The sequence below is a fragment of the Harpegnathos saltator genome, unplaced genomic scaffold (genome assembly GCF_003227715.2).
Source record: "Harpegnathos saltator strain DR-91 unplaced genomic scaffold, Hsal_v8.6 scaffold54, whole genome shotgun sequence".
Lineage (NCBI taxonomy): Eukaryota > Metazoa > Arthropoda > Insecta > Hymenoptera > Formicidae > Harpegnathos > Harpegnathos saltator.
In genome coordinates this window covers 541,262-563,581 of record NW_020230360.1, presented here as the reverse complement: position 1 = coordinate 563,581, position 22,320 = coordinate 541,262, and the positions used below count along the sequence as shown (strand labels likewise).

Below are 22,320 nucleotides of genomic sequence, written 5' to 3'. Positions count from 1 at the left end.
TGACGCCGTTATACGGTGACAAATGAGTTGTTACTTGTGATTTGTTGCTCTAACCAACAACTTTATAACGGGAACAAATGGCATCATTACGTTAATCCAACAAATCGTGAATTTTTCATTTGTTGGCAATACAGAATATGAGCAAGGGTTAGGAATTATGTATAAGCGAATCTTCTTCACCAACGTATAATACGTAGCAAAATATAAGTAAGGTTAAGTGAGGTTAAGAGGGATATACGCACAAAGGCTCATACTGTAGGCTTTTATCAATAAAAAAGTCTGTAAAAGTGGTTCACAGCTACTTAAAAAAAAGCTTATAAATCACTTTAAGAGATGCTTTTGTCCGTAGAGGATGTCCGGGATCTTTCGGAAACGAAAAATTGTGGAGATTAATCAGATCAAACTGAGAGAAAAAGTCATGTACCATTTTACAAAAATCGCAATAATTATTAAGTTATTAACGATTGAAAATGTCTACATCTTTTGATTGGTAACTTGAAAATTTGCAAAATGATAAGGGACATTTTTGTTCAGAATGACCTGATCTACAATTATACGACGGCTATGTGTCTAGCGATAGATATGATAGACATTGAACTTTGAACTATGAATCTTGAACGTGTCGCTAGGTACAATAGCCATCATACAATTGCAGATTAGGTTACTGTCAACAAAAAGGTCATTTATCATTTTGCAAGTAAGTACGCAAATTTTCAAGTTATCAATTAAAAAAACTTCTACATCTGGTCATTTTCAATCATTAATAACTTACTAACTATTGCGATTTTTGCAAAATGGTACTTGGCTTTTTTTCTCAGTTCTTCGTTTCCAAAAGAACTCAGACACCCTGTATATTAGAATTCAGAATATGGACCACAGAAGAGTCACGTGCATGTGTATATTACGCTATAACAACGTTGCTATTTCTTTTTATTAGAAGCTGTACATCCAGCAAACATGTACACTGAGAAAAATTGTATTAAAATTAAACAAATATTTGTTCGAATACGACTGTGAATACATTTATTCAAATTAAGCGACTAATTTTCTAAAATGAAATAGGATTAGAGGTTCTCTCTGAATGCAAACTGTTTTCTTGAATTTCAGAAAATAATTACTTAATTTAAGTAAATGTATTTATTCACAGTCATATTCGAACAAATATTTGTTTAATTTTAATACAATTTTTTCTCAGTGTATAATTTGCGTCTCCAGCGATGTATATTAATTAAAATTACAAACAACGAAAAATGACTCGTTTTGGTAGCTGTTTGATCCGTTGCCTGTCAAATTATCAAACAACAGACGTTCATCTGTTGCGACGACAGAAGTCTTTTTCTCACAAGTAAAGGTACCCAACTGTCACTCACCGATTTTGATGAAACTTTGCTCACTTATAGAGCTATGGAAAATAATCGACGCGTATTTTTTTTTATCTGCGGAGAAGCAGTTTTAACAGCAGTGGAAACTACCCCTTATTTATATAGAGTGTTTTCGCATTAAAAGTGCTATCTAGTTGTTTATTCGAAAGGCTGAAAGGTTTCATGGGATCTTTGGGGTCTCTAAATTCGAATCTGACGTGAAAATTCAAAAATACAAAATGGCGGATCAAATATGGCGTCTATGTCTCCTGAGTGGGACCATTTTTTCCATGTAAATTAAAATAATGTCGACGAAAATTACGATTTTTTACATATATAGGGGAAATCGCATTGTTTTCACTATTTTTAGTATTACTGTTTATCATTTGTTTTTATGCGCGCATATGAAATGTCTTCAGGCAACTTATATGGAATTTGCTGTTATTTCACCTGACATTAAATGAATCTATTGAGAATAAATGTTCCATATATTTCAGTATTTCATTATTCATTGTTCTCCCATTGCTTCATCCCCTCTTTGTAGCATTGTGAGGCATTTCTTTTGGCGGTTGTCATTTATAGTTTATGATTGTCATTTTGAGATTAGGATTTCTATGTCTGACAATAATATCATTACTACAACTATAGTTTTGTAAGGTGTTTCTTCATATCTCGTAAGTACCTTTCTAGTAAAGATCGCGTTGTTTTTACCATCACGTAGTGTTATCATTTGGCGTTTTTTTAATTCGTACATATAGTATACTTATTCAGAATTGAAATTCATTCTTATTTAACTTAACAATATATTAATGTACAGTAAATAAATGTTAATATAATCTAATATCTTATTCATTCATTGTGCTTCCGTTGTTTTATTCCTTCTATTTGTGATATCGTGAGTCGTTCGTTTTCTTCATTCGTTTCTTTTCTGGAAGTCGGGTTTCGAGGTATTTCGTATTAAATTCCGTTTTTATTTCGTTTTAATTTTATCGCTACATAATCTATAGTGAATAAAAATTACATTTGTATGATATTTTATTATTAGTTGTAATTGAATCGCATAAAAACAAATGACAAACAGTAATACTAAAAATAGTGAAAGCAATGTGATTTCCCCTATATATGTAAAAAATCGTAATTTTCGTCGACATCGTTTTAATTTTCATGGAAAAACATGGTCCCACTCACGAGACATAGACGCCATATTTCATCCGCCATTTTGTATTTTTGACTTTTCACGTCAGATTCGAATTTAGCGACCCCAAAAAACCCAATGAGACCTTTCAGCCTTTCGAATAAACAACAAGATAGCACTTCTAACTCTATATAAATAAGGAGTAGTTTCCACCCATAAAACTGCTTCTCCGCAGATAAAAGAAAATACGTGTCGATTATTTTCCATAGCTCTATAAGTGGGCAAAGTTTCATCAAAATCGGTGAGTGACAGTTGGGTACCTTTACTTGTCAGTGCGTTTTCCGCGCGGCACTCTCACTTTTCACCCTCCTCCTTGTCCCTCCAACGGAATCTTTACGTATTTCGCCGCCAAGCGCGATCCGTTCTCGGCCGAGGTCGAGGTCGGCTCGGTCCCGCTCGATTCGAGTCTCAAAAACAAAGAAAGAGACGGGCGGCGACGGGGAGAGGGGGGCAATCGTCCCCGTCAATAATCGCCGCGACCGCGCGATGGAACGCGATTCTATCCCTATTCAGGATATGTGTAACAAGGATCACGCGTCCGGCGATTTTTGCGAAATTCATACGCGGCGGTCGCAGCGTCGTATGACAAGGCCGCGCACGCATTCATCGATTCAATTACGCGCGTATGTCACGGACCGCGGCCCCTCTCCCCGCGCGCTGTGTGTGTTGTCCTCTCCGCAGCGGTGATTTGTGTCCTCGTTCGTCTACGTGCGCGTCTCGGCTGTCGCGTGTGTGCATTTGCAAATTGTACACACATCTCTGTGCATGCGCGCGCGTGTGTGTGTGTGTGTGTGTGTGTGTGTGTGTGTATGTATGTATATATGTATGTATGTATGTATATATGTATGTATGTATGTATGTATGTATGTATGTATGTATGCACATACACGCGGGGTAAGCCAGGTGTTTGTACAGGCACGCGCGCGCGGCGCTCAACGTGCCTCCAGTGGCTCCGTCGCGGATAGCAGGCCGGCTAATGGAGAAATTCAGCCCGCAACGGAAACCGTTATACACTCTCGCTCCTCCTCCTCCGCCACCGCCGCCGCCGCCGCCGCCGCCGCTCGTAATCGCGGCCGGTAGCCTCCTCTATTTAGAGTCTATTTGATGTGGATCGCGCCGCGCCGTGAGAGCGACGGTCGCCTGGGGTTCGCCTCGTAGCCGGCCAGGGCCAATTTGAAAGTTCACCGGCTACGACGGCCGAAGAAGCGGAATCGTGGCGACGATGTCGCGTCTGGATCGCGCGGGGCTCTCCGCCTTCCGGTTCGCACTCGTCCGCAGTCCCGCGTCGCTTCCCTCCGTGCAATCAGCGGCCGGCGGGCGCATCGGCCATCGCGATTTTCCAGCGAGTCTCGAGTTCGAGCCGAGGAAGCCCCGGCGGACGATCGTGTGCGCGCACGCGACGGGAATTGTCGTCTGCCGCTGGCACTGACGGAGAAAGGAGAAAGGACGAGAAATTACCGGATTGGATGGAGTCTCCGCGTGAGAAAAGTACAAACGTACGTATGTACTTTTACCGCCGCGTTTTATGCGCGCTCGCCGGACGCGAAACGACCGACCGGGCGCGATGGGTTCGGCGAGACTTCGGCAAGGAAGCGCGCGCGAGAAAGGTCGCTTCCGTATATCGCGGCAGAGGGGCGACGGGGGAAAGGAAGAGGAAAAAAGAGGGCGAGAGGACGCACGCACGCACGCACGCACGCACGCCGATCGATTCTCATATCTTCGCAACCCCGCCAGAATGTCCATTTTAATCTGTTCAATTCCGTGATTTGTGACTCCTCTAATCCTCCCTTACTCCCTTACTCACGGGAGAGAACGACATATCCCCTTCCTCCCCCCTCCGGTATAAATGAACTACGGATTTTCCTGTCGATTTCGCGGAAGCCACCCACGGCCGGCCGGCCCGGCGATACCGGCGCGGCTGACGTTAACTTTCCCTGAATTCCATTTACGAGTCGTCGCATATTTCGCAGGTCGTGATAACCGCCGGATGAAATACGATTAAAGATATCGCCGCGGTGTCTAATATCATACGCGGTGATTAATATCGCGGTCCCCGCCGAGCCTGCCAATTTTCGGACACCGCGGTTGTTCTCTCTCTCTCTCCCTCTCTCCTCTCTCTCTCTTTCTCTCTCAGAGTGTATTAATATCTCGCGATGCGAGGATCGCCGATTAACGCGTCTCATTTTGCGCGGGCTAAAAAGGTAAGATATTTCTGCCTTCTATTTTTAGATTTTTGCACACACATACACACACACACACACACACACACACATTCGTCTGTCTGTCCACTCATACACGTGAAACAAGAGGCAAAAGAACGAAACGATCTTCGTTCAAATCGCGTAGCTGTATTGTGCATCTGAAATTATGCGCGGAAGGAAATATTATTCCGCTGCTGAGAGAGGAAAACGATTATTCAGTTTACCCTCCGCCCTTCGGTATCGATTATCTTCAAGAAAGGACATTTTCCTGATAATAGTCTTGGAATATAAGGAAATATTTCAGAGGGGCTTATTTTTATATCACGTGCCCGAGAGAGGATCTTGCTCCTTCTTGAGAAACGTGATAAGACTCGTATTCTACGTATAGAGCGAACTGAATTTCTCTTATGATTTAATATCGTCGATTTTGAGGCGCCAAATTTGCCGCGATTCGGAACGTGTCGGGCGACCGAAAAAGCTCGCGCGATCGTGTATCCAAAATTAAACGAGAACAAAAATTCTCGGGAAAAATGTTATAATTGATGTATGAACAAACGTCGTGATCGATATACGGATAAATAATTGATAACTCTTCGTTATCAATAACGTAGTGCGTTCTCGAGCGATTCATCGCAGGAAGAAAACTTTTCAAACCGTTTCCGTACCTTACAGCCAGCTTTCGACCCGAGTCTCAATCCATAAAGCGACGAAAGCTCCCCAATCAGACCGAGCGAATCTGCGATTTATACGACACGCATAGACACGCGCGCCCGACAAGTCTGGCAAGATTCGACAACTCGAGCAAAAACCGCACGATATTTTTTGGCCAGCCCATTCGGATTAAACTTCAGGCCCAACTCGCAGGACGGCTCCTTTACGGGACACTCGAAGCGAGCGAGATCCAGCTCGATACGCGTTTTTCCGCGAGCGCAGCAGAGCGAGAGGCGGAAATTTCCCAGGCAAATTGCATAACGAGAGGATCGCAGTGCCGTCGTCGATACCGATAACGCGCGAAAAAACGACTATCGCGCGCGGCCAATGATACGCCGCGCCGGCGCGGCGTGGCGAGCCGCGGCGGACCTCTCTCTCTCTCTCTCTCTCTCTTTCTCTCTCTCTCTCTCTCTCCGGCTCCGGCGTGAAGTGTTTGAAATATCTCCTCTGCCTACACACAACAGACACATGGCTCGTATCCATCTACGCCATTATCCACGTTAACGTCGTAATAACAGCCGCTTCCTCGCGCACGGCCGGTATTCATCGCGCGCGTATACGAATGTACATGTTCGCCGCGCACTTACGAGTGCGTGTGTGTGTGTGTGTGTGTGTGTTCCGGCAGCAGCACGCACACATACGCATACGCATACTCGCACGCACGGACGTGAGAGCCGAGCCGAAGTAACCACGAATAGGCTTCTACGGCTTCTACGGTATCTAATAGGCGGATTTGCGCCGGTGCATAATGACTGAAACGACTGGAGCGGACTGAATATCGGCACTCCGCGCGCCGCGTCGTGCCGCGTCGTGCGTGTGTACGTTTATAGGACAATCGATGATGTACATACGTATTAACGTCATAGACGCGCCTCCGCGGACGGACGGACGGACGGACGGACGGCGGAGTAGCCATTCCGCCCGTTACTCGGCCGCTCTCGTCCGCTTGATCCGCAGATGGTCGTTGGTACGCGCGGCAATTTGTCAGCGTGTCAGTTGCCGCGCCGTTGTTAAGAAACGCGCGCGACGGATTATTATATTGTCGCTCGTCGCAGGAAACGCGCGCTGCCGCTTTCGAGGCGGACTTTTCCTCCCGCGCACGCGGAGGAGAGCCGAGCGCGAGCTTCGCGAATTCGGCTCTCTCACGAGCGAAGTGCGCTCCTCACGCGCATTCCCGGCAATTCCGCTCCATTCGTTCCGAGAATTCAGCCGGTCTCTTTTCTCCCTCACTCTAGAGTAGAAAACAATTAATAAGGTTCCGATAAGGGTCTGATTGTTTTGTCCTAACATTAATCGGGTCCTAGTAGGGTCCTACAAAATGTGTAACAAATGGTTCAACGGGTCCTTGCAAGGCAATATTATGAGGACCTTAATTGTAAGACAATATCAATAGCGCCTTCAGACGATATTAACAGTGCTTTATAAGGAAATATTTTTATTATTGCTTGAGTAAAAATATTCGTTCTTTCCATTCCAAATAACTTAGATTGTATGACTCCTTTATTTCTTTATAACCTTGTCAGTCATGCAACAAGAACTTGTTTTATTTTAAAAATATAGCATACTTTATACAATAAAATATAACATTCTTTACACATAAAGTTCCTGCTACTGTTTTTATTCAAGTTTGCTGTATTTCAAAACGAAAGCAATACTAGAAAAATCCTTGGCAGAGACCAATGAATATGACAACTACGTAATAACATTAGTAAAATTTGTTTTTAATTGCTTGATATAATTAAAAACTGTTTAAAAGAACCAGATAGAGCGTACCTACTAAAACAATACTAAACCATGACAATTATATTTTTACACGCTTCAGATCTTATTAATTTTCTATCACAAGACTTGATTCTGTACATCTAAAGCATCCTTAAAAGATCCTTCTAAGGCCCTCCTCAGCTTTCCCTATATCAAAACCTTATTTATTAAATCTAAGGCATCCCTAAAAAATCTTCTAAGGCCCTTCTGAGCTTTCCCTATCAGAGAGTCTTATTTCATAAAATTTAAGGCGCATTTTTGCTCGTGACCTTGCTTTACATCAGCGATCGAGATGACGACGGCTCGCCTCGTGTCTTCGCCGGCGACTCGCAAGCGGTAGGTTGTGCGTTTTCCGCCATTTGAGGGCGCCGAGCGGCTTGGGCTTCTACGGCAATTAAATCTCCATTGATCCTCCGAAGTCTATAAACGTCGGGGACCGCAGGGCTCGAAAGCAGGGCCGCAATTCCTAGACGCGGACGTCTGCCCTCTCTCGCTCTTTCCCCCCTCCCCCCTGCCGCGCTCTTTTTCATCGCGTTGGTCGCGCTCGCGAGCATATTTTTGCACTCTCGATGGCAGGCCGTCGGGATGCATTTCGCTCGTGATGCTCGGACACGCGGAAGAGCATCCATCATCGTATGTAGGTTAGAGACGCAGGCGGCGACGGCGACGGCGACGGCGACGGCGACGGCGACGGCGGACTGCCAAAGCCGGAAACGCCGAATCGACGTGTACGTTCGAGGCGGATAAGAGCATCCGGATATCGGCGACGCGCACGGTGAGTTAAGTGCTCGAGCTATCGAACCGCGGCGCGCGATATAGCGACGCGCTGGCGCGGGACCGAACGCGTCGCGCGGGCCGCCTTTATGTTTAAGGACGACCTCGTGAAAGGAATTTCATATGCGAACGGTCCCGGGCACAAAGAAGCAAGGGCGCTCGAATTAGCATAAACGAATCGATCGTCCGGGGAAAGGGCGGAGGGAGAAGGCGGCGGCAGAGGCGCGAGATCGCATAGAAAGCGGCGCTTTCACGGCGAGAAAAATTGTCACTGCATAACGCGACCGCGTTTCACGGCGCAAGATTAATTTTCGTAGTCGTTGTCGTCTTCTCCTCGCTCCCGCCGTCTTCCCAGTCTGCGGACCGCTTCCTGCGCATTTATCGATAACGTCGCAGGGGATATCGCCCCGTCGCGTCGCCGGAAGACGCGGCGTCGCGGCAGTGACGCGTCCAATGGGCCAGCGAGAGAGTCGTGTACTTTCCGCGGCCGATACTTCTCGCGCGCACGGAAAAGTCCTCTCCGCGAGACGTGTCCGCGATCACGTGTTCGTCGGCGGAATGATTCTCGCCCTCGCGGGCGAGAGCCACGCGGAGGATCCGCGCCGAGCGGCGGCGTCCCCCGCCGCCCTCGACGTCCGGCTGCCACGATTCCTCGGCCTCGAGCTCGTCCGTTGATTTCATTCTCACGACGATTGCGCGAGGAGCCAATTAGGGACTCGGAGAGAGAGAGAGAGAGAGAGAGAGAGACTCTTTACGAACGATAAACGCTTGGACGATTTAACTCGCAATAATAAGGGCCGCGCGGCACCGACCGTAATGGTCGCTGATTCAGCGCTATTTTGACGCGCCGTACACGCCTGGCGCTCTCCCTCTTTCTCTCCCCCCCTCCTCTCTCTCTCTCTCTCTCTCTCTCGCTCAATCCCGCGCGGCTTGCGATTTTCGCATCCGCGCGAACGTGCGCAGCCGACAAATTAACCCTCTCGCGGTATTCGCGCGCGCAATGAGACGTAGCCGTCGCGCTCTCGCTCGCTCGCTCGCTCGCGGATCCCTTCCGCTTTTCCTCGACGAGCCGCCGGTAAACGCTGAGTATTTAGGATTCGCGAGTTTCGCCGTGTAAACCGAGACGAAGCCCGAGTCGTGCAAATATTTGATTCCTAAGTCCCGATGAAACACTCCAGTTCTCCCCCCGCCCCCCACCCCACCCCACCCCACCCCGCCCCCGACTTACCGACGACGCGGCCTCGCCGGCCTGACCCGGCCCGGCCGGGCTCGCTCGACCAGATTATTAACGCGATTATTGCGCGAGCAAACACGCGAGAGCGCGGCGTTGCGTCGACGTCGACGTCGACGTCGGCGTCGCGTCGCGTCGCGTCGCGCGACGAGAGGCGAAACGATCCGCGCCCACGCGAGAGTATAATTAACGACGTGACTGAAGGATACGCCAGGAAGCGCCGTGGAACGTGATTTCCATGTCCCGCATTCCGCAATGCGTGCAGCTCGCGCGTACAATGGGCCGGGGAGAGGGAGGGGGGCGGGGGCGGGGGGGGAAGAGCGGGGCGCGATTCAGGGCCGGTATCAAGCGCGGCGGTGGCGGCTGCGGCGGCACAATGACAATTTGTCCAACATCCGCGGGCGTCGGCGGGGGACGAGCCGCCGGTTACACGGATTCGCTCTTAACTCGCGCGAAGGATCGCGCCGGGCGAGCTCGAGCCTGTCGCCGCGGCGCGACATCGCGCCGAATGGCGCAAATTGTATTGTAAGTTTGTAAATTTCGCCGGGCGAAATTCCCGCCGCAGCGAGACGAGCTTATCAGATCTGATAAAGCCCCGCCGCGAAACGCCTCGCGACGAAAGCCCGATCGAAAGCCGCGCCGCGCCGCCAACTATCGCGATTCCGCGCTCTCCTATTTCGCCGACCTCGTTCGGGACGAGGGCGCAGGGAGTCGAGGGGTCGACGGGGAGAGCGGGGCTGCGAGGGTGTGAGAAAGCCGGCGTTTCGGTCGTGGCGTCGGCGAATCCATCATCCATCCGAACTCGTGTGATTAAGTTCGCCCGGGCGGCCGCAAACTGTCGCGCGCGCGCGCGCGTTTCGCCGTTTCCCCTTAATCATATCTATTTTACACTATCATCGGGTCCCCCGCTCCGCGGGCGGGCGGGATCGGCGAGGGGCAGAATAGATTTGCGGGGCGCGAGCCCCCGGAAGGGCGAGCGAGCACGTCGTTGAACGCCGAGACGAAGACGGGCTGACGAGGTCTCGGTCGATGCGCGACTCACCCTCCGAATGCGTTAAACCGAATTAAACAAACACCAGCACCGCGCCGCCGCCGCCGCCGCCGCCGCCGCCGCCGCCGCCGCCGCCGCCGCCGCCGCCGCCGCCGCCACTGCGGCGTCCTACGGTGTACAACATATTTTAGAGTCGGCCCTGCGTAGCTCATCCTCTCCACCCACACCACACTCCGCTTGATTATTTTCCACCCCTGGGTCCGCGCGCTCCACTCATGCGCGTGGCGCATGGACGACGGCAATCTCGTTCTCTTTGTTATCTAAATGAAAGCGTTGCGTCGTTACGCGAGTGCATACCATTTGATATCCGCGCGTCTCCGGTCTAAACAACGCCCGTAACTTGGTGAAAAGGATTTAATGAGAGATTTACGTTAACGCCGGTGCTCAGGCTCGCGCTATAGAGAGCGGCGCCGGGAGGGAGGGAGGGAGGGAGGGAGGGAGATTTGGGCGGCGGGGAAAATACAAGGCGTATGGAATCGATACACCGAATTGGTGTCGGAGCGACGTCGCGTCGGGGGGTGGAAGGAGGAGGCCGCGCTGAATAAATCCAGACTCCTCGCGGCTCGCAACGATCCAGCTGGAAAAGATCGCGATTGCTGTTTTGTCGTCGGCCGAGGGGCGGGAGGGGCCGGATGGAGGAAGTATAGTAATAACGGCGTGATTTTTCCCTGAGCTTCTCTGCCGCGGACACGTTAACGAGCCGCGCAATGACGCTGACGAATGACACGCGGGCCATTCCAAGGCGCGCACCGGCCTTTCAGCAGCACACACCAGCCTAAGATAAATTACGGCTTCGTTCCAATATCGAATATCAGTTTCACATATTAGAAATTAAACATCGTTTATCTTGTCGATCCCGCTGCCGCGGGACGTATTAGGACACGGAATCTTACCGCTTCGCGACGGTGATAAATGCGAGCGATAAATTCATATTCGAAATGCGCGGCGCGCGTCGGCTTGCGGGAAAATGCGATTCAGTGCATTCGAGCGAATGTCGCTCGCTCCTCGAGCTCATTGGGCGAGTCTACGTCTACCCGCAAATCTGTACCACGAGCTCGCTGTGAGCTTCGAGATACCGAGTAGAAAGATTAATAGGGCTCTGGTAAGGGCCTGATTGTTTTTTCCTAATGTTAATCGGGTTCTAGTCTAGGGGTAGGAAAACAAGGGCCTTACATGTGTAACAAATGGTTTAACAAATGGTCCTTATAAGACGATATATCATGAGGGTCTTATAAGGCGGTATCAACAGGATTTTACAAGGCAATATCAATAGGAGCTTATGAGGAAATATTGTATTATAAGGAATTATTATTGCCTGAGTAAAAATATTTGTTCTTTTTATTCCAAGAAATTTAGACTGTAATTTCTCGATTTCTTTATAATCTTGTTACAACAAGAATTTTTTATTTTAAAAATATAGCATGCTTTATAGCATTCTTTACATATAAAAATCCTGTTACTGTTTTCATTAAAGTTTGCTGCACTTCAAAGTGAAGGCAGTACAAAGAAAAAGAGACAACCTCTCGAAAGAGACTAATGAACATGGTATGAACTGATAAAACTAATAAAATTTGTTTTTAATTGCGTTTTAATCAAAAAATCTTTTATAAGAACCAGATCGAGCGTGCTTACTAAAACAATACTAAATTATGACAATTTTATTACAGATTTCAGATCTTATTAATTTTCTATAACAAAACTTTATATATCTGAAGCATCCTTGAAAGATCCTTCTAAGGCCCACATCAATTTTCCATGTTAAAGCGTTATTATTTCGTAAAATCCAAGATCCCTAAAGACATCCCTAAAAAATTCTCCTAAGGCCCTTCACAGCTTTCCCTATCGAAGCCTTATTTCGTAAAATCTAAGGTATCCCTTTTTAAGGATACCTTAGACTTTCAGTCTTATCGAGGCCTTATGCTTCATGAAGATGGCCCTAACAATTTTTTGCCCGGAACGTCTCGAGTCACAGCGAGTTTATAGCGTCTCAATCGAGAATGTTAAATTGAAACGAAGACTCCCTTTGTGTGTAGAGTGCAGGTTTTGGTGATATTCTTCAAGAAAGGACAAATTGCTCCTTTGAGCACATGGCGGTAAACCTTCACAAGGTTTCTCACCAAGCCCATGTTATCGTCAAGAGAAAATATTCTACGTCGAGGGTGATTCCAAAGTTCTCACTGAAGATGCCAGAGTCCCGTTGGAGCGGAGCAGATCTCGATCGTGCAAACTGAGTTCTGATAACTCAAATTGTACTTTTTCTTCGCGGAGAAAAATTAGCCGAGCGACGAGACAGACTTCCAGGCAGAAGATGATGGCGCGTGCAGATCCACCTTGGCCCCTCCCCCGTTATCGACGCTCGCTCGATTTCGGCAACTGCGAGGAGCCGCGCGACGGCTTCCGGTTTCCGGCGACGAGCTAAACCACATTAAAACGAATAATATCGTCGCGACCCCTGCACCCTGGGCAATACGTTTTATAGCCGATTTTGCGAAACGCATCCTCCGCCCCTTGTGTACCGCGTGCGGATGCGTTAATACCATACACCCCCGGCTAACCCTCGCGGTTGAATGCGTCCAGCTAAAAGCCACCACCACCACCACCACCACCACCACCACCAGCAACGCCGCGCCGCCATTCATCCAGACGCTTTCTACTCCCTGCCCCCCCCTCCCCGTCCGTCCCTCTGCCCCCTCGTCGGCCCCGTTCCAGGTCTCCTCTCCTCCGCGCGCTGTCCCCTACCCCCTAGACCCCAACCCCTCGTTTCCCCTTTTCGGCCCCTCCGACCCTCGCGACCTCTCGAGAGCACAATAGATTCCTGTAACTACCCCTATCTACGGCACGAATCGAATGCCTGTTTGTGTATTCGAGTGCACGGTTATTTGACGGACACCGGGATGGTGTGTACACAGACACACACACTGTGTGTCTGCGATTCGCGTGCGTGTGGCTCGGCGCGAGCACGCTGCTGCCGAAGGGGTATGCACCCTGTGCCGTAGCGAGAGATGGCACAGAGAGAGAGAGAGAGAGAGAGAGAGAGAGAGAGAGTCGGGCGAAGGGAGAGGGTGAGTAGCGTTACTCTTAAATTACCGTTTTCACGTAAGAACTCGCACACAGCGAGCACACAGACGGATATCGTGGCCAGCGGACGGTTCGTCGCGTGACGCGAGTTTGATTAATGACGATGTGTTCCTCCAGGAACAAAGAAAATAGCTGACTCGCGAACGCCCGACGCCGGCGTATTTCGGAGCTCTCCCTGCGCGCGCGCGCGCGCGCGTGCATGCGTGAGCCAATTTTTCAAGAGCATAAAATTACAAGAGGAAAGGACAAAGAGAGCCGCCGTCGGGATCGCGATGTAACGAACAAGAGACTCCGCTTTGATCGCCGACTGCACCAAGTGCACGGCAACGGCGGCGGCGTGCTTCTGCCCTCTCCCTCCTGCCCTTCTTCTCCCGCCAGCCCGCCCCGCCCACCCTTCCCCCGCAGCCTCGTAAGGGTAGGCTCGATTACGACGTCCGTGGGGTTTTCGGTAAAACGCGCGCGCGGCGCTCTCTGCAGATTTTCACAGTGCGGCTAATTTCACGGTCGCGCTGCAGTAACAACCAGCTCGGCGCGGCTCCGGCGTTCACTATTACGGTATGACGGAAACTTCACCTACACGGTCTGGCGGCAATTACAGTGTAAAGTTACGAGCCGGGACGTACAATGCCGGTTGCACGCTGCGACTGAACAATTTGACCCTATTCCACTTTGATATCCGTATATGCAGCCAACGGCACTCGCTTTCTCTCTCTCTCTCTCTCTCTCTCTCTCGCTCGCTCCATCATAAAGCTTCGACTTGTTCCGCCAACACGCGAACAGCTCCGCTTCGATTTACGACCGCGAATCGGCAAGAAGCCGCTCAGCGGTCCTCACGTGCTAGACGCTGGCGCGCGCTCGAGCTCCGGCGCCAAAAATGGTTAATCGATTTGCCTCATTAGGAAAGCGGCGTGTTAAGTGGCACTCGACTTAATCGCGCCGGTACGTTCGACCCTTTCGGGCTAACGAACGAGTAGCGGAAGTCATTACGGCGAGGAGGAGAAACTTCTGTGACTCGAGTCCGCCCGCGAGTTATTGTATTCTTGCGAGTGTGCTCTAAGTGTTGTACTGCAAGAGCGCGGGGCGGGGGGGGGGGGACGAGAGGACTAGAGGAGACTCCGCTCACGTTCGGTCGTCGGGCGATCGCGTGTTGCCGGATTCTCGGCGGCGCAGGGCGATCGAATATCACGAAGTCATAAAGAGCCGCACGGAGGAGAGGGGGAAGGTAATACGAGGAGGATCCGACGCGATTTTTCGGCGCAGTCAGTCGGCCCGCATTCCATGCCGGGCGCGTGCGTTATTTCGTCATTTCGTCATTTACGTTTCCGCGCCGGCCGTCGCACGGCATGCGCTCTTATAATCGCGATCTCAAATTACCGTGGAAATTAGGGCTAGTTAACTTTGGGACGCGCGCACTCGTATAACGCCGCGCTCGTCGTTTGGGTGTTTAATCGAAGCTGTTTGAATTATTATTTTTTATCCCGAATGACTTTTTGCGCCGATAAATTTCATACGACCGTATTTCTCTTTTTCCCGACCTGTGAAATTAAACAATTCCGGCCGGGACTACGCCTCTCTGTCTGTCTCTCTCCCTCCCTCCCTTCCTCCCTCGCAACGAAACTAAATTTATAGAGAATTAAAAAATATGGATTCCCTTGCCAAATGTTTTTTTATTAATTTCCACCGTTGCGAAGATAAATTTCAGAAAACGTCCGTTTTTCCCGACAAATCATTCGCGCTCTCGCATGGCTCTCCCCGGGAAAATGACACTCGCGGCCGCGTGTCTTCGTTCCGTAACTTCAATAACTTTCGGCATTTACTCGCGCTCGCGATCAGACTCCCGGATGATGAATATTCGTTTTAATTACGGAGCACGCGCGCGCGCGCGCGCGATTTCCCACACATCGCAGCGCACGCTAAATCCGCAAAGTGCGGCGATAGAACGGGCCGCGGCGATACGCGGAGCTCCCTTGTATTTTCAACGCGACTAAAACTAGTCGCGAGTCAACTAGCCGGCGTCGATAACGAAACGTCAAACTTTTAATATCCTATCCATCGGGGGACGTCAGCACACAGCCGCGTGCTCGCGCGCGCGCGATGGCCTCGGTATTGATTATTCCGCATTATGGGGATATCATATCCGTTCGTTAAAAATGACGTGAAAAGAACAAGTAGTATATCGGCTTGCTGCCGCCGCCGCCGCCGCCGCTGCTTCGAGAGCGAGCCACTCGGGCGTGGGAATGAAAATAAAAGTATGTATTATCGAGCACGGCGGCCCCGGTGCCTCTATCGGGGCGGCGGAGTAAAAGCTCGAATAATGGAGGGAATGAAAGTAAATAAAGATCGGTGGAGGACACGCGGGGATGAAAGTATACGCGCGGCCGACGAAAATCGAGGCTGACGAACGGCCATAAAGGTTCTTGAGAATTATCGGCGGTAATCCACCGGCAAAAAAATACAGCCCCGATCCTCGCCGGCGCCGACGCCGCGCGAGCGCGACCGGGGGTGCGCTCTTTCTCTGCATCAGTCGTTATTTATATCCGACACGTTTTATGCCTGCGCGCCTCCTTCCCACCGAGCGTATCCTTCCATCGGCGAATCAACGGACCCGAAAATGAAGGCGAAAATGTCGCCGGGGTCGAAATTTTGCTCTCTCGCGTCGAGTCTGCGTCGAATCGTCGAACTCTCGCAGGATCGACGGAGAAACTCGAAGTATATGCACTGTGTAGGAGGACACTGTCCTATTTGGATACCAAATATGGCTGCTTGCTTTCTCCGTATCAAGACGCGAAGGCGGACTTGAGATAGCTTAGAGCGCTTCTAAGAGCCGCTCCGGAGGACCTGCAGGTCCTGAACTGTAAATATCCTCGGGAAACGAGTATTTGGAATTGTTTGATGGTCCTATTATATACTCATCTCAGTATTCTATATCAGTGTCAAATTTTTATCCGTAATCGCGAGAAGCGATCGATTATGTAGCTCGCTCGACGCACGGTGGAATATACGCGATAAGCAAATGTTCAACAATTAATGTAGGAATATAGCGGGGTGTAAACGGGGACTGAAAAATCTTCATCTTCATCTTCAAAATGTTCTTATCTTGCGTTGTATTTCCTCCTCACCGGCGTTGCCGGTAATTTCGATAGGATCGGAGATGAGCCGGCCCAAAGGTCCGGAATTTTGACAGCTGATCTCGGAGGTTGATTACGGTCGCTCTACCGACGATGGCGCGCGCCAGTCATTGGCTGACGACAACAGTCGCCGATTGGTGCGCGATATATTTTTGCCCTTCTCCGGAGTAGCAATTGTCTTGGTACTCCCGTACGTATTTCCGTGACCGAGTGCGATATTGCCGAGTCTCGAGCCGGCGAGCGACGTGCACGGACCTGGTTATCATCCCGATCGACTTCCTGAACGTTTAATCTGGCTTCTTCGGCTTCGCGTTACTCGATGCTCGCGTCTCGCGCCGAATCGCTCGATCCCGCGCGAGTGTCAGCCGGAAGTGCCGCGAGGAGCAGCCAGGGTGTCAGGACGCACAAGCCGGAACCGGGACACCGAACTGGGGGACGTCAGGACGCAGGACGCAGGACGCACGTCGGGAAGCCGGCAGCGATACATTATATATTTCCAAGTACGTGAAATCGTTTATACGGCGCGTTATACGCGGCGGGTTTCCGAACTGTGAACGGACCTTTGACGAGAATAAAGAGATGCTTGAGTCGAAATTTAGGCCGGCATTCATAGGTCGTCAGCGCCCGACAAGCAATTACAGCTCGGTGAGTTGTTGATTACTCTCTCGTCAATCCGAACTCGCACTTATTTCGCAAACGAGAAACTTTGGCCCAAACGGAAAGCGGAACAACGGCCGAGGAATACAAAGTTGGGATTAATTTCGCCCGCCGCATCGAGAACGACGCATAATTTCCGCGATTTACACGAAACGCACGAATTAATTTACTATGAATATCGGCCTTAAAATTTACCATGAATATTGCAAATGTTGAGCGTCGCGTGTCCAATAACACTCCTCGCCCTGTGACCTTGTTTACATGCCCTAACGCTTTCTTCTTGTCTCCCTTGGGCGCTTTGTTCACACGCGGAATCGAAATTTAAATCTGTACGCGGGAACAGCGTTATTGGACACGCGTAATTGTTATCCTTGCCTTTGCAGCTTTGTAGATCAGCTCTTTTAAGAGCTTGATACCGACCCCCCATTGCGCTTTCGAGAAGAAAAGAAATTATGAAAATATGAAAATGTGTTGTATCGATCCCTTTCCCTCGTTAGTTTTTATTCAATTGTTTGATATTTGCTTCTCGCCAATTTATTATTGATTACCAGTTGTACATATTATTATCACTGGCCATGTTATACTATCAATGTATTGCTTATCGAGATTGAAGATAAAAATAAGATGAAACATCGCGAGGGTAATCGAATATTAAGTAATTCCGAAATTACTGCTTTTTCAAGTCTCAGTATTATTATTTATTATTAGTTGTAATGTTAATCACTGGCCATGTTACGCTATTAATGCATTGCTTATCGAAATTGAAGATAAAAATTGGAAATTGGGGATAAAACATCGCGAGACGATCGAATATTAAGTAATTCCGAAATGAGCGCTTCTCCTCAAGCCTCAGCATAGGAAAGAAGTCGCAGTAAGTAGCCATTTGTAACGTAAAAGGCACAAGAATCTACATAATGTTACATCTCGAGATTCGCCATTGATCCTTCAAGTTCGACGGAACTTGCGGGATTAATGCGGAGTCCAAATTTCGACTCGGGAAATTGCGCGTTCGTGCAGTTATTAAGATTCCGAAACAATTTGCGCATAACGAGCGACGTGTTTCCATGTTGACCTCTTCGGAGGCAGAAACGTAGCGAAGAAAAAAAAAGAAAAATAAGGAGTAGAGATTCTTCGCTAGAGGAAGAAGAAAAACGCTTTCTTTCCCAACGATATCCCGCGCGCTAATGCGTGTCAGATCGGATTTGCCACAAGTTGAAAGAAAAGCCGAGTATTGATCCAGCCTTTTCCACTGTTTTCTTACGCACAATAATAAAAGCAAATTCTCGTTTCTCGTGGACGCGACTGCTTTTTATAGCGTCAAAGACTTCAAAAAGGTATTGCGCACTTCAACCGTACAATTCATCTTTTATGTTCACGCATACGTATTTTTGAATGTAATTAATCGAGGCGCCTGGCGTATAGAAAAAAAAGCGCCGGCTCTCCCTCCCTCCCACCCCCCCTCTCTCTCTCTCTCTCTCTCTCTCTCTCTCTCTCTCTCTCTCTCTCTATCCCCCCCCCAATCCGGTATAGATTATATAACAAACAAGCAGCGATCGAAGGTGTTCCGCCGGCTGGCATTTTTCACCTCTTCGTTCCTCTCTCTCTATCTTCTGTTCGTTTTGTTTTCGTGCTTCTCAGTCAGCCAGGCGCGAGCGCAAATCGCTTGCAAAAAATGGCCTTAATGCTTCGCATCGTGTTTTAAAATTAAACTAAGGTTAACGAACCGATCGCAGGCGCGCGCGTGCGCGACGCTCGCTTGATTTAATCTTCCCGATTTACTCACGCTCCAAGTGGCCTTTGTCCTGCAAGACGGTCTAGCTGAAAAGAGAAAAGAGAAGGAGGAAAAGATGAGAATAAATAAATGACATATATGTACGATATACACACATACACACACACACACACACACACACACACACGTCGCACGTTGAAAACAGCGCGGACGAGCGATCGCGTTGTTGCGCACAGTCTGCTGATTAAGGCTGGCAACACTTTTCCGCGATGAGTTTCGCAACGTGTATCCACCATCACCCCTATCACCTCCTCCTCCGCATCCCCAGCACAGAGGCATTTTGCTTTTCCTGTAATTCTCGACGGATCCATTTCCTCATGCACGCAGTGTGTTGCAACACACTCGTCCGCAAGAAAAGTGTTGCAGCCGTTAATCAGCCGACTGTGCAAACGCGCCGGCAAACGTGATATAAACGTATTAAAGCCATACGTACACACGCACGCACGCACGCACGCACGCACGCACGCACGTACGCACGCACGCACGCACGCACGCACGCACGCACGCACGCACGCACGCACGCACGCACGCACGCACGCACACGCATACGGCGGAACGAGCGCTCGCGCGCGATCATCATGCGAGAAAGGCCGCGGCCGCGTGGTTTTGAATAAGAGTCCGAAGGAAAAGTTTTCCGCGCGCGATTTTTCGATATCCAATTTCCAGCCAGGTAGCACTTGGCCCGAACAAAGAACGTCATTCACTCGACGTATATGCGCGCACGTCGAGTCGTGATTTTTCTGAAATAAAGCAAACGCGCGGGGAAAAAAGCGGGAAGCCACACGCGCGGGCCGGGCTGGGCCGAGCCGGGGAGGGGGCGGGGGTAGATTGTCACTTAACCCGCGGTGCTTTTTTTTTTACTCCGAAATTGAATTGGTGCGGGACAAACGGAAACGAAATAAACTGGCCTCACTTTCACGCTCGGCCGCGGATGTTGCGGCGTTGTTTACAAAATAAATAATACCACGTACGTATATGTGTGTGTGCGGGCGCGCGCGCGCGCGCGCGCGTGGACGGCTCCCGGCGTGACTGGGCGCTTTTGCAACGAAAAAGCTCGCTTTTCTGATTTTTGCAGTTTTTTTCGTCGATCGAGTCCGGCCAACGATCGATTTCGTGCGACCGACCGACCGAGCGACCGAGCGACCGAGCGTGCACGCGCGCGCGCGCGCGTGCGGCGGCGGTTCTTTTATTTACAGCGTGAATTTTTATTTTTTAGAACCGACAAATAAACCTTGTAATACGCAATCTAAACGCGCGGTGGAGTGATTTTTTTTCCGGGAGAGCGGGAGAGCGGGCGACCGGGGGAGGAAGAAGGGGCTACCGACGGGTCGAAATTTGCGCGCGCTCGCGGCGCGGCGGGCATCAATTGAACGCTAATTAAAACTCGGGACGTGTGTAATCGCGCGCGCCTCTCGCATTCCGGGCCCGTACAAACGCGGGGAAAAAAGTTATAATACGCGTCTCGATATTTTCCATTAGTAGCCACCGTTTCATCGCGCTTCGCGCGCGCGCGCGCGCTCTCGCCTCTAAAGAAGAACGGCGCGTGTCGCCTCGCGGTGGCCGCGAGGTAATCTCGATGGCGCTGGCGACTGGACTGCAAGGATCACGGCGCGCGCGATCTTCGGGTAAGATAAAAAGCGCGGGCGCCGGGGAGAATTAACGGTACTCGTAGCTCTTGTATACGCGAGATCTCGTCTTAGGCTTATCTCACACGGAGAGAGAGGGAAGGCTCGGGTCGAGTCGACGTGGCGATGCGAACGCGAGCCCCTGTTTCGGAATTTGATTCGTAAGAAGTCGAGGACGCTACCCGCAATGAAAAACTGCACCATCGCATCAACGCGAGCGGCCATTTTTTCCGAGGATGGGCCGAAATCTCGGATCTCGGAAACATCAGCCGAGCGTGAACGCCGGGCTCGCAGACTCGATCGAGCTCGCGAATTCGCCGCGTAACGGCAGCCGGGCTCGATGACGAGAGAGAGAGAGAGAGAGAGAGACAGTCTCGCTTTGATTTCCGCGAGAGTACGCGCGGCGCCGCGAAAAGCGGGCGAAATATACCCGCGATAGGATAAGCAGCGACTACGAGTGTACAATGGTGGCGCTGGGAACCCGGAGGGGTGTCGAATCGAAGTAAGAGAGAATCGCCCAAAGCAATCCGAACCCCTGCCGAACCCGTGTAACAGATTCACTTACCTATTCGCCCCTACGTTTCCAACCTCGCTTTACCCTTCGGAATCCTTCGCGAGTTACGAGGCACGTCAGTGACGCTCAAATTGGCTCGCTCCTGCGCTCGCGCTGCTCGTCATCGCCGCATGTTCGCGCGACATGCCGCAGGAAAGTCGCAGGATCACGTCACTCGACCGAGTGTCTCGTTTGCGAGCTAATCGTCCATGTTGGCTCGCGATCGCCCGTCATCGATCGCAATTGTCGCAATTGTTGCATTAAATTCCGGCCGGACTCCTTCCGTTTGGAAACTGACTCGCGTGATTTTGCGCGAGTCCTGCGCGCTCCCGAGTGGTCGGTGTGAGCTCTCTCTAGCAAAAATTGCTAAAATATCGCACACGCGATTATCGCATCGTGGGAAATCGCGCTTGGAGTCGAGGGGACTCTCGTTCCTCCGTAACGAGTTGATCTGAAAGTTGTTTTACGGGGAAATAAGACTGCGGGGATGGAGCGTAAGGGGCCTCCTCTCCAACAGGATGTTTTATTCAAAAGGGTTGACGCGAAAACGCGTGGAAAGGGAACGCTGGCTGCGCGGAAAAAACTGCGAACCACTGTCGTAGACGCGTCAAAGGAGACAGGCAGGTGCGAGAGGCGGCACGGCGACGGTGAATGAAGGTGATGGTGATGGTGAGATAGCGTGAAGATGGTGAAGATAGCATGATGGAATAGCCGAGCCTCGCAATGCGTGAATCGGGCGCGGCTTCGGGATGTAGCTCGTAGCGCGATGCGTGTAACGAGAATGCAGCCTCTGTATTCCAATGGATGCGGAAGGATCAGGACGGAGACAGAGAGAGAGAGAGAGAGAGGGAGAGAGAGAGAGAGAGAGAGAGAGAGAGACACAAAGAGAGATAAAGAGAGGGACAAAGAGTAGATGGAAGATGGAAAGATAGAAGAACGAGACAAAGGACGAGGTACAAAGTGAGAGAAATAGGGAAAGAAAGGGAGGCAGAAGCGGAACGTTCCGCGGGTGAGAAGCGATGGAACCGGCAGGGAAAACAATCCACGTACGAAGTGAGAATGTCAGAGATAGGAAGGAACGGGGAGAGATGAGATGAGAGCGACTGTGTATACGCGCGCTTTGCAGCGTGCGTTTCCGCAGCGCGAAAGCACGAGGGGAGCGAGAAGCATAGAGACAGGGAGGGAGAGAGAGAGAGTGGAGG

At 50.2% G+C, this 22,320-nt stretch overlaps 1 protein-coding gene and 1 long non-coding RNA gene across 4 annotated transcripts in view; one reads left to right on the top strand and one right to left on the bottom strand.

Moving 5' to 3' along the window:
• The window catches only part of LOC112589546 (uncharacterized), a 32,895-nt gene extending 11,027 nt beyond the window's left edge, over window positions 1–21,868 (bottom strand). Inside the window, exons 1-2 of the long non-coding RNA XR_003113618.1 lie at window positions 21,131–21,868; window positions 18,932–18,966 (exon numbers count right to left, since the gene is read on the bottom strand). This is a non-coding gene — a long non-coding RNA (uncharacterized LOC112589546). The remainder of the gene's footprint in view (window positions 1–18,931; window positions 18,967–21,130) is intronic.
• The window catches only part of LOC105182044 (uncharacterized), a 361,561-nt gene that overhangs the window by 89,734 nt on the left and 249,507 nt on the right, over window positions 1–22,320 (top strand). The window contains exon 1 of one of the 3 annotated variants that reach the window (XM_025303341.1): window positions 3,668–4,052. The exons of the other annotated variants lie outside the window; for them this stretch is intronic. The gene's annotated coding sequence lies outside the window, so the exon portion shown is untranslated. Of the gene's footprint in view, window positions 1–3,667; window positions 4,053–22,320 lie in introns of those variants that run through there. 3 annotated transcript variants of the gene reach the window in all.